The sequence below is a fragment of the Myotis lucifugus genome, unplaced genomic scaffold (genome assembly GCF_000147115.1).
Source record: "Myotis lucifugus unplaced genomic scaffold, Myoluc2.0 scaffold_431, whole genome shotgun sequence".
Classification (NCBI taxonomy): domain Eukaryota; kingdom Metazoa; phylum Chordata; class Mammalia; order Chiroptera; family Vespertilionidae; genus Myotis; species Myotis lucifugus.
Genome location: NW_005871479.1, coordinates 292,498 through 302,805, shown reverse-complemented (window position 1 = coordinate 302,805; position 10,308 = coordinate 292,498). Strand labels below are relative to the sequence as shown.

General features: G+C 45.8%; 1 long non-coding RNA gene across 1 annotated transcript in view; it reads right to left on the bottom strand.

Moving 5' to 3' along the window:
• Positions 1-421: 421 nt before the first annotated feature.
• Positions 422-10,308, bottom strand: part of LOC111823252 — a 31,647-nt gene continuing 21,760 nt past the window's right edge. The window contains exons 2-3 of the long non-coding RNA XR_002826259.1: positions 644-754; positions 422-531 (exon numbers count right to left, since the gene is read on the bottom strand). This is a non-coding gene — a long non-coding RNA (uncharacterized LOC111823252). The remainder of the gene's footprint in view (positions 532-643; positions 755-10,308) is intronic.

The window sequence follows — 10,308 nt, the reverse complement described above, 5'->3', positions numbered from 1 at the left end:
GAAGGCAGGAGACAGAAACTTGGCACAAACACTGCATCCAACAGTAGGACCTTCCATAAATGACTCAAATCATCAAAGACACCTAAAGGGCTAACACCAAATATTATCCTATTTCAAATAGCAGCCCCAAGGAGAGAAAACAGGCGGATTCCCCAAACGGCCACTGTAACTGAGGTTCACGTTCTGTTACACCTTTCACGGTCTCAGCAGCAGCACCCAGGCTGCGGACACGACAGGGTCTTTTTAAGCCTCAACTTAGGGCTCAAAAAAAAAAGACTGAGATTTTCCGGTGAAATTCAGAAGTTGAGAGTAGTCTGACATAGATCCAATATGTCTTCACTTCACCCCACCCCCTCAAGATCATTCAGTAAGATTAGAAAAAAAACTAGCAAGGTTTATACCCCTGAAAAACTTACTCCGCTTCAAGGTACACTGGGCTGGTTCTGAAGGTCACGGGGTGGCCAAGTACGTTCAGAAGCTGGTGGACCATGCAAAATGCCCCGCTGTTTTGTTTTGCTTTTCCCGTGGAACCTAGAATATCAAAGTCAGCCTCTGTCAGGCACCTGCTGGCCTCGCCGCCCTGTCTCCTTTGCTCTCCCCGTTCCTCTCCCTCCTCCCTTACCAGGTCCCAGCATCATCTCACCGGCTGCAAAGGGGCCACAGCTGAGAAGACATGATCCCTACTTCCACCTTGGAGGGTACCTCTCAGCCCCTCACATCTGCCATCTCCTCCCTGGTCTTCAACAAGCAGCACCTGGAAAACAAAACGGCATTTTTCCTGAGAAATGGCATCTCCAACATGACTTGCGTGCATTATTATGGCAAGAGATCCTCTTTGCATGTTTCCACATAAAAAAAGAGCTTTCTCTTCAGTCCCTCTTTCTTTTCCTGCTTGCCCCTATTTTTTTCTGTCTCCCTGTGTATCAGTCAGTATAAACTACACTTTGCTGCAGTAACACACAATAGCATCTCAGTGGTTTTAAAACCACAAAGCTTGACTTCTCACTTATTTCATAGTCCATGGCGTGTTGGCACGGGCTCTGCCCAGCATAGCTATTATGGGGCCCTGTCAAGGAGAAAAAGATTTCTGGGTGTCTTGTGGGTCCTTGGCATCAGCGATGTCACTCCTGCTCGTAATTCTCTGCTCAGAACTATTCAAAGGCTCTAACCAGCCACAATGGAGCCAAGAGGTGTAGGCCCACCACGTGTTCAGAAGGAGAACCAGGAGTAGTTTTTGAAATGCATTATTTCCTGCCATTCCATCCTAAACTCACATCCTCAGGAGAAAGAATACAATTGACTCCATCTGCCCATGCTGTCCTCCCACTTCAATTAGCTGGCTGTTGCCTGGGCAGGGGGCGGGGGTGAGGGGAGAGGAAACTGTACACTTTGTGTACATCTGGGAACATGGGAAGGATGGATGAGGATGAGCAAGGCAATTCAAGGGTCACGGGCTAGAGAAATAAACCGTAAGATATGTAAAGAGCACCCTTGGGTGTGGCGGAGTTGTAGACAGGACTGATGGATTGATAAGCACGAAAACAGAGCAGTACAACCTGCAGGGATGAAAATGGCAATAACCAAAGAAGCGAATGCCCATCACCAAACTCAGTCTCCCACTATTCAGGGACATGTGTAATCATGGAGCTACCAACACACCTGCAAGGTAGCACGGCTTCTCCAGCAGAGGCACCCGTTACGGGACGGGGCTAATAAGAGCACCTCCCATCCTGCTGCGCACACATAATTCATGGGCTAGTCAGACCCATTGCCATCGAATCAAGAGCTATCTTGTCCAACCTTTCAGCTGTGAGGAACTTTGCACAAGATGAAAATAACCTAATCCATCATGATGATAGAAATTTTTCTACTTCTTCCAGGCCCTTGCTGCCAACAAAATGCCAGGAATCCTGCTGCCTTGGATGGTTTATTAAAACTCGGCAGACCCAAGCTGCATTCGGGCTGTGTAACAGCATGCCCTGCCCACCAGCTAATGCTTGCCAGATGTTCAAGCTCCACCCCAGCTGTAAGCACCTGCTCAGAGGAGTGGGCCTCCAGAGCCAATTCAGGAAGAACATGGCTATTGGCTTTATGGGCCCTGCGACTGATGCACCCTGGGGCACAAAATTAAATTAAAACGGGGAAGGGGGTTTGCCTGGCTGAGACGGCGATAGTTTCAATGAAGCTATTTCCCACCAGATTTTGCAAGCATGTTCCCGGGACTTCTGCACCCATACGTTTTTGAGGCTGAACGCCAAAGTTCCATTCCCTACCACAATGACCTCCCTGAGCTCTACATTCCCATTTGTAAAATGAGAACAACTACATGCACTTGCAGGACTGCTCTGAGGATAAAATGAGATGAAATATGAGGCGTTTCTCTGGACCAGGGGTCCTCAAACTTTTAAACAGGGGGCCAGTTCACTGTCCCTCAGACCACTGGAGGGCCGGACTATAGTTTAAAAAAAAACTATGAACAAATTCCTATGCACACTGCACATATCTTATTTTGAAGTAAAAAAACAAAACGGGAACAAATACAATATTTGTATTTGCATGTGGCCCGCGGGCCGTAGTTTGAGGACCCCTGCTCAGGACAGTAAGAGGGACATAGTAATTGCTCAATAAAAGCCTAGTCCACATATGCATTTTTTAACATGTAGGTAGGGCAAAAAAACCTGGATGTCTCTTCCATTCTCAAACCGTATCACCCTCCACACACCTCCCTCTCTCTCTCTCTCTCTCCCTCCCTCCCTCTCCCTTCCTCCCTCCTTCCTACCCTCTCTCCTTCCTACCCTCCCTCCTCTCTCTTTCCCTCGTGTGTTTGTCTGGGACTGGACTATAATGCAGGAGTTAGCATAAGGGGCAGGAGGAGCACTATGGCCAGGACAATTCCTTTTCTGAAGGTAACAGGTCAGAAACAGAGTAATGGAAGGCCCATCTCTCCATGCCTCTTTCTGCCCCAAAGCATAAGGCAGTCCTGGCATGAATCACTAGGTCTACCCACATATCTCTAAGCAATATATGGTTTAGTTGGGTATGTTTCTAAACTTTATATAAGAACATATATTCCTATATGACTTGCATTTTATACTCAACATTGTATTTTTTAGATTCACTCCGGCTGATGCATGAGACTGTAATTTGTTCATGTTCACTGCTGTATAATATTCTATTGTATGGCTGTACCATCATTTATTCTACCACTGATGGACATCCGTGCCGTTGCCAGCTTTGCTGCTATTACAGACAGCACTGCAATGAATGTTCTTGTGCCTGTGCACATGAGCCAAAGGCTTGCAAGGCATGCAGCTAGGAGAACCCTGCTGGTCACAGGTTACGCAGTTTCAACTTTAGTTTACAGTCCTCGGTTATTTTTCCAAAGAGCTTGCTCCAGTTTACACTCTGATTTCCCAGTTCCTGGCAAAAACACTGACAGCTACCTTGGAGAATGTTCTTCCTGCAGCAGAGGTTGCAGGGGTTGAAGAACACTGGCCGAATGAGATCCCACATAAGCCACCTGGAAGTTCACAGGCACAAACATTCCGTTGGGGAGGGAGAGGTTTTGTCCCGCACATCATTTCTAACAAAGAGAGCCTTGAGATGAGTGGTTTTCCGGGCCCCTGGCTTTAGGGATAAAACCTCCCCAGGATGAACTTGCTCTGTTCAGCCCACGAACAGAACACTCTGTAGCCACTACCTGTTTTTCACATGGAGGTGGTGAAAGCTGGCATAGACTTTCTTTCCAAACCACCTTTCATCAACAGACTCCAAGAACCAGACTGACATCTTTGAGGACAAGAATTATACTTTTCTACCTCGTTTGTATCTGTAAAGCTTAGTATGGTGTCTGCACATCATAGGTGCTCAATTAAACTTCCTAAGAAACCAAGAGCTAATCATTTTTGGCAGATACTGATTATGTGTTATCCAAATCTGTCTCCTCCACTTTCTGGCCACAACGTTAGACTATATTTCCCAGCTTGCTTTGCAGTGTGCTGTGGCCATGTGACTGATTCTGGCCAATCAAATGTGAGCAGAGGGGATATCCACCACCTCCGGTCTTGGTCTATCAAAATCTCCCACAGGACCCTCCAACACCCTTTCTTTTCCTGGCCGCCAGCTGGATGCTTTTTCCTCCCTCAGTCATCACCGGGTTCACATCATGAAAACTGGCAATGGCATCTTTTTTAAATCAACCAAGGAAATAAACATGTGTTCTCTTTCAAACAAACAAAGCCATGTGAGAGCCTCTGTGTGTGTTTCTCGTGTGATGGAGAGAGCAGATGAACACATTCATGATTCAGAGCCTCAGCTGCCCAGGCTAGCGGCCAGCCTGCCTCTGAATAAAGTTATGTTTCTGATACTATGCCATTTATACCCAGATACCTCTCAACGTATACCAACAGGAAGCATAATGAACGGAGGTGTTAACATTCAACAAGGAAGTAACAAGGTATATTAAATTATCTATTGCAGCATAACAAATTACCCCAAGCTTTTGTGGATTAAAACAAAACCACTTCTTGTGAGTCAAGAATCTGGGCACTTCTTAGCTGAGTCCTCTGGCTCAGATGTCCCATGGCTACAATGAAGCTGTTGGCGGGGGCTGCAGTCACTTTAAGGCTCCACTGCAGAGGAATCCACTTTCAAACCCACTCTGTGGTTATTGACAGGATCCAGCTTTTCACAGGCTGCTGGACTGAGGGCCCCACTCAGCCCCATACCAGCTGTTGGCTGCGGCCACCTTTTAGGGAGGGAGTGAAGGCTTCCTCACAACATGGCAGTAGCTTCATCAGAGTGAGCAAGTGAGAAGAGAGAGGAAGTGAGAGAGCGAGTAAAAGGGAAGTCACACCTCATCTAGGACTTGACATGTCACCGCTTTCTTCATTAGAAATCACGAGATCCAGCCCTCACTCAAGGGGAAGGAACCATCTTAGAAGCTGCCTTCCACCCAAAGAGCTTAAAAAAATCACAATTTTGCCGACTCACTCCTAGAGTTTTCTGAGCCTAACCTCTAAATTTCATGTATCTAGTCAAAAGTCTTACTAGTTCTTCAAGCTACCTTCAACATTCCAGAAGCCAATGTTAAAGTGAGAAAACTATCATGGGAATTATATCCAATCTGCTTCTTCTTTTACTAGGAATAACGCTGTCCACTTCGCAACGAGATACTTAGGAGAAATAATGGCAAGTGGCCTATTTTCCTCTTTTATGTCAACACTTAGAAATTCACAATTCACACCAATTAACCAGTTAATTTTTTAAATCAAAATGCAGGAATTCCAAACATGAGGTCACAAAAGAAGTGTTGCCTATTTCCAATGCTAATTAATGCATAATTAAATTTCCATCTGAATTTTAAAATTGGGTCTCTCAACCAAGTATGATAAACTACGTAATTTGTGAATGCACTTGTTGATAAATCATGTGTTTCTAACAAATTAATTTAAAATAAACCAGCCTGGCTGGTGTAGCTCAGTGGTTGAGCATCGACCTATGAACCAGGAGATCACAGTTTGATTCCCAGTCAGGGCACATGCCCAGGTAGCGGGCCTGATCCCCAGTGTGGGGCGTGCAGGAGGCAGCTGATCCATGATTTTCTCTCATCATTGATACTTTTATCTCTTTCTCCCTCTCCCTTCCTCTCTGGAATAAAAATATATATTTTTTAAAAATATAAAGTCAATCAAACAGTATGCATCGCTTACTAGGTAGAAAAAGTATTTTAAAATTCTTAAATTCAATTTTTGTAACAGGTACAGATGACAACATGTTGTTTTTTTTCTTTTAATTCCTACAGGATGAGACGAGGGGGAGAGTATACATTCTCAGAAGATCCAGGTACAAACTGCTGGGAAGCATCTCTCAGCCTCATGCACCACACCCTCCTCTCCTTTCCCAGCTCCTGCGACTGGATAAAGCAGACCTCTTGGAACGGACCCACCATAATGTGTTTCCATGGCCTCACGAGCAGCACGGATTTGGAAATATCCGTCCCCAGCAAGCCCACACATTTCAATGAGCCGTGGCCAATGGGAATGACGGAATCCTTCAGCCATGTCCAGGGTGCTGCCACAGCTGGCCCCCGTCGGCAGAAGCTGCCTCCTCCCTGGGACACCACCCGGGTCCAGTCACCACCGCATGAGCCTTAAATGCAGCACGTTTTCCCAGCTGCTCTCGGTGCCCAGGAGAAACCGGGTAAGTGGAGAGAGGGAGCCATGGCAGGCGAGCGGAAGTTGGAGTGCGTTGGAGGAATCCCAGTAGAGGCCAGAGATGGACAGGAAGTGAGGAAATGGGCAAAATCAGAAAGGCAAACCTCATCAGTCCGGCAACCTTGCAAAGGCATCTTGAAGTGTAAGGTCACTCAGGAGTTCCAGAACCAGGAACATCTCCAGATGTCGAAATGGCTTTTGCCAAATGCCACCTTGGAAAATGTGTTTTTCCTCTGGTTCATTAAGAGAGAATAACCAGTTCTGGCTGGGTGGCTCAGCTGGTTGGAGCACCAAAAGGTGGCAGGTTCAATTTCTGGTCAGGGCACATACCTAGTTTGCAGGCACATGCCTGGGCTATGGGCTCCATCCCCAGTAGGAGGTGTGCAGGAGGCAGCCGATGAATGATCCTCTCTCATCACTGATGTTTTTCTCTCTCTCTCCCTCTCCCTTCCTCTCTGAAATCAATAAAATACATTTTTTTAAAAAAGAAAGAGATCAGTAGATACAAACCCTCATTGTCACCCAGAAATGGTCATTTTTTCATGACTGCGGACACATTTGGGGGTTACGAGAGAAGCTGGCATTCCTTCCCTTTGTTCAGCCAACACTGCAGAGAGCTTGCTTTTGGGTGTCTGCTCTGTGCCCCACTCTTCTCTCTATACCCTTCCTTGACCCGTCTCTGTCTTCTGCCAAGCCACTGCCCAAGGCCCACTCGAAGCAGTTCGTTTATAAACAGTTTTGAGGAGCAAGGGGTCAGAGCAGGCGAAAGCTTGTCCAAGGAGGCTCGTACAGAAGCGAAACTCAGGCCGCAATGTACACTCCAAAGAGGGCAGCCCTGTGGTGGGTGACACAGCGGAACCCAAGTGTTCAGGGTCTGGGACGGGTCCCAGTGCGGGAAGAGGCTGATGACGAAGTCACATGGGCTGATTTGCAGAGAACGACCATGGATTACTCTGGGCTTGTTAAGTCAGGATCCTCTAGGGCAGCGGTTCTCAACCTGTGGGTCGCCAACCTGAGGGTTGCGACCCCTTTGGGGCCGAACGACCCTTTCACAGGGGTCGCCTAAGACCATCGGAAAACACATATATAATTACATATTGTTTTGTGATTAATCACTATGCTTTAATTACGTTCAATTTGTAACAGTGAAATTGGGGGTCACCACAACATGAGGACCTGTATTAAAGGGTCGTGGCATTAGGAAGGTTGAGAACCACTAGTCTAGACAACAGGCAATTCAAAGATAACAAGGTGAACCAGTTGAAGCCACTGTCACCAAGGGCTCTGTTCACACACCAGAAAGACAGCAAGGCAGGGGGCAATCCGAAGGGGATGCCATCTGCCAGCTCAATTGCTCCATCTTGTTTTTTATCTTATCTCGCTGGTTCTTATTCGCACTGAGACTATAACTTACTGCTGTCATCAGCATTAGCGAAGAATGTCCCTTCGCGTCCCCCCTCCCCTGCTGGAAAAGGAGCACTGATGTGTGCAGCAGGCAGTTTTTTCAGACTAAAGAACCACTGTCAACATTTTTATGTTTGTTTGTTTGGGGTATTTATCAAGTTGTACCAGCCCTTTCCACACAGAAACTGAAGTGGCGGCAAGAAAACCATAAAACAGAGACTGTAAATTAAAAATATCAGAACCAAAAGCCCCAGCTGGTGGATCCGTTGGTTGGAGTGTCGTCCCATACACCAGACACAGTCAGGGCACATACTTAGGGTTCAGGTTCAGTCCCTGGTCGGGGTACCTACAGGAGCAACTGATGGATGTTTCTCTCACATCAATGTTTCTCTCTTCCTCCCTCCCTCCCTCCCTCCCTCCCTCCCTCTCTCTCTTTTCCTCTTTCTCTAAAAGCAATAAAACATATCCTCAGGTGAGGATAGATATATCTGTTCTGATATATATCAGAACCAAGGGAATATGAATTGGGTTGGGAGGTGGAGGCTCCCAGCTCACCGTGGGTGCCCGAGACCCACCCACCCATCATCGTTTGCCCCTCTGGGAACCTCTGAGACTGTCATGCAGAAGGACAGACAGGAACATACCTACATGCAGCTGTGTCACATGGAGGCTCTACTGGGCTAGAACTGGCTCATGTCAGTATAGTCCTAAAGCCTCTGAGCCTTCCATCATGCTAGGGGCCCAGAGCACAGGAAGGAAAAACTAACTGGTTCAAATAAAGATAAGCTTATACTAGTACACATACCCACAGGGAACGGTGCCTGGTGGCACTGAGCCAACCCACAAGCCAAGCAGCTGGCATTTGCCTCTTTCTTCCTGGCCGCAGTCAGAGAAGGGGTGTCTGTATGCAAATGGCACAGGCCTCACTAAACCAACCCATTGTGCTCAACTGAACATGAGGCAGAAATTCCACAAAGAGACTCAAAGTCAAGTCATCACCGGGAGTTCGTCCTGAGAGAGCCAGCAACCCAGCTTTTCCCCTGGAGATGCTGAAAGGGAGACAATTGGAAGACAACACCAAACAGCCCACAGTTGCCACAGAAAAGGGATGGAAATCGAAGGCCAAATGCCACCCATTGCACGTATTAGACTGTCTCCAAGCTAATAGAGTGATCCAAATCCCTCGTGTCCTCATCTGTAAGTGGTCATATCACCCACTCCACAGAAATATTACAGGGCTCAGGCAAACAAGGTACAAAATGGTTTAGAACAGCATCCACTATATTGGAAGTCTTCTGTAAGCTGCTTTTATCATTATTCTTATTACATAATATTTACAAATTTTATTTTTAATTATAGTAAGTAATACTTAAAGGGCAATAGATACAGAAAAGTGTTGGTTTGCTTATACATTTGTTCGTTCATATGTTTGCTCGCTTATTTGTTTGACGCACAAGATGAAGCCTAATTGCCAAAGTTAACATACTGCCTGGTGTCGGATAGCTACACCATAAGCTTTTGGTGATGGATTAGGTGAAATGAAAAAATATTATCAGGTTTCTGGAAAGAAGCAGAATAAAGCAAGACAAATGCCAAACTCTGAAAGCTAGGACAGGTATGTAAACAACCAACTGGAAAATTCAAGCATGGAACCAAAAGATCTGCATGAAATTCACCCAAACTAGCTCAGCCACAATGATGTCACTGAAGTTAGGTCAGACGTGTTGCTAAAACCAATTAGGCTGATCAACTGTGGTTAGTCATGAGAGAGTGATGACCATTATGTCAATATAGGCTGGCAAGAAGCAGCTGTGCTAATTTAGCATGCAAAATCTTAAGAGGATCATATCGTTTACGAATAAATATAGGTAAACCAGGGGTCCTCAAACTTTTTAAACAGGGGGCCAGTTCACTGTCCCTCAGACCACTGGAGGGCCGGACTATAGTTTAAAAAAAACTGTGAACAAATTCCTATGCACACTGCACATACCTTATTTTCAAGTAAAAAAACAAAACGGGAACAAATACAGTATTTGTATTTGCATGTGGCCCGGGGCCGTAGTTTGAGGACCCCTAAGGTAAACACATGAACACAGTACTGAAAGCTTCTCTAACATTTTGTTGTTGCTGTTAATCCTCGCGTGAGGATATTTTTCCACTGATTTTTAGAGAGAGTGGAAGGGAGGGGGAGAGACAGAGAGAAACATCAATGTGAGAGATGTACCCCAACCATGGCCAGGGGATAGAGCCTGCAACCAAGGTACATGCCCTAGATCAGAATTGAACCCGGGACCCTTTTAGCCTGCGGGCCAATACTATCCACTGAGCCAAACTGCTTAGGGCTCTAAAATATTTTTTTAATAAAATGGCAACAGCATGTACCTGGGAAGAACCATACAACACATCAACTTAATGCTAACTAAAAAGCGAAATATTTTGTATTTCTAAAATAATCAAGCAAATGAAAACGTATTGATGTAGTTCCCATGCTTAGTAAGAATACTAACAAAATTTATGTTTTAAAAATATATAGTTCTGAAAGAGTAGTTTTTTTTTTAAAAAAGTACCACGAGGCTTCTATCCCAATGTATTCCTGTCCATGTTTCCATAGGTTGCTCGGCCAATAGGAAGCATCATATTGCAATGAGTTAGCTCCAAATTCATCTTCCAGACCAGCCAGTTGGGGGAT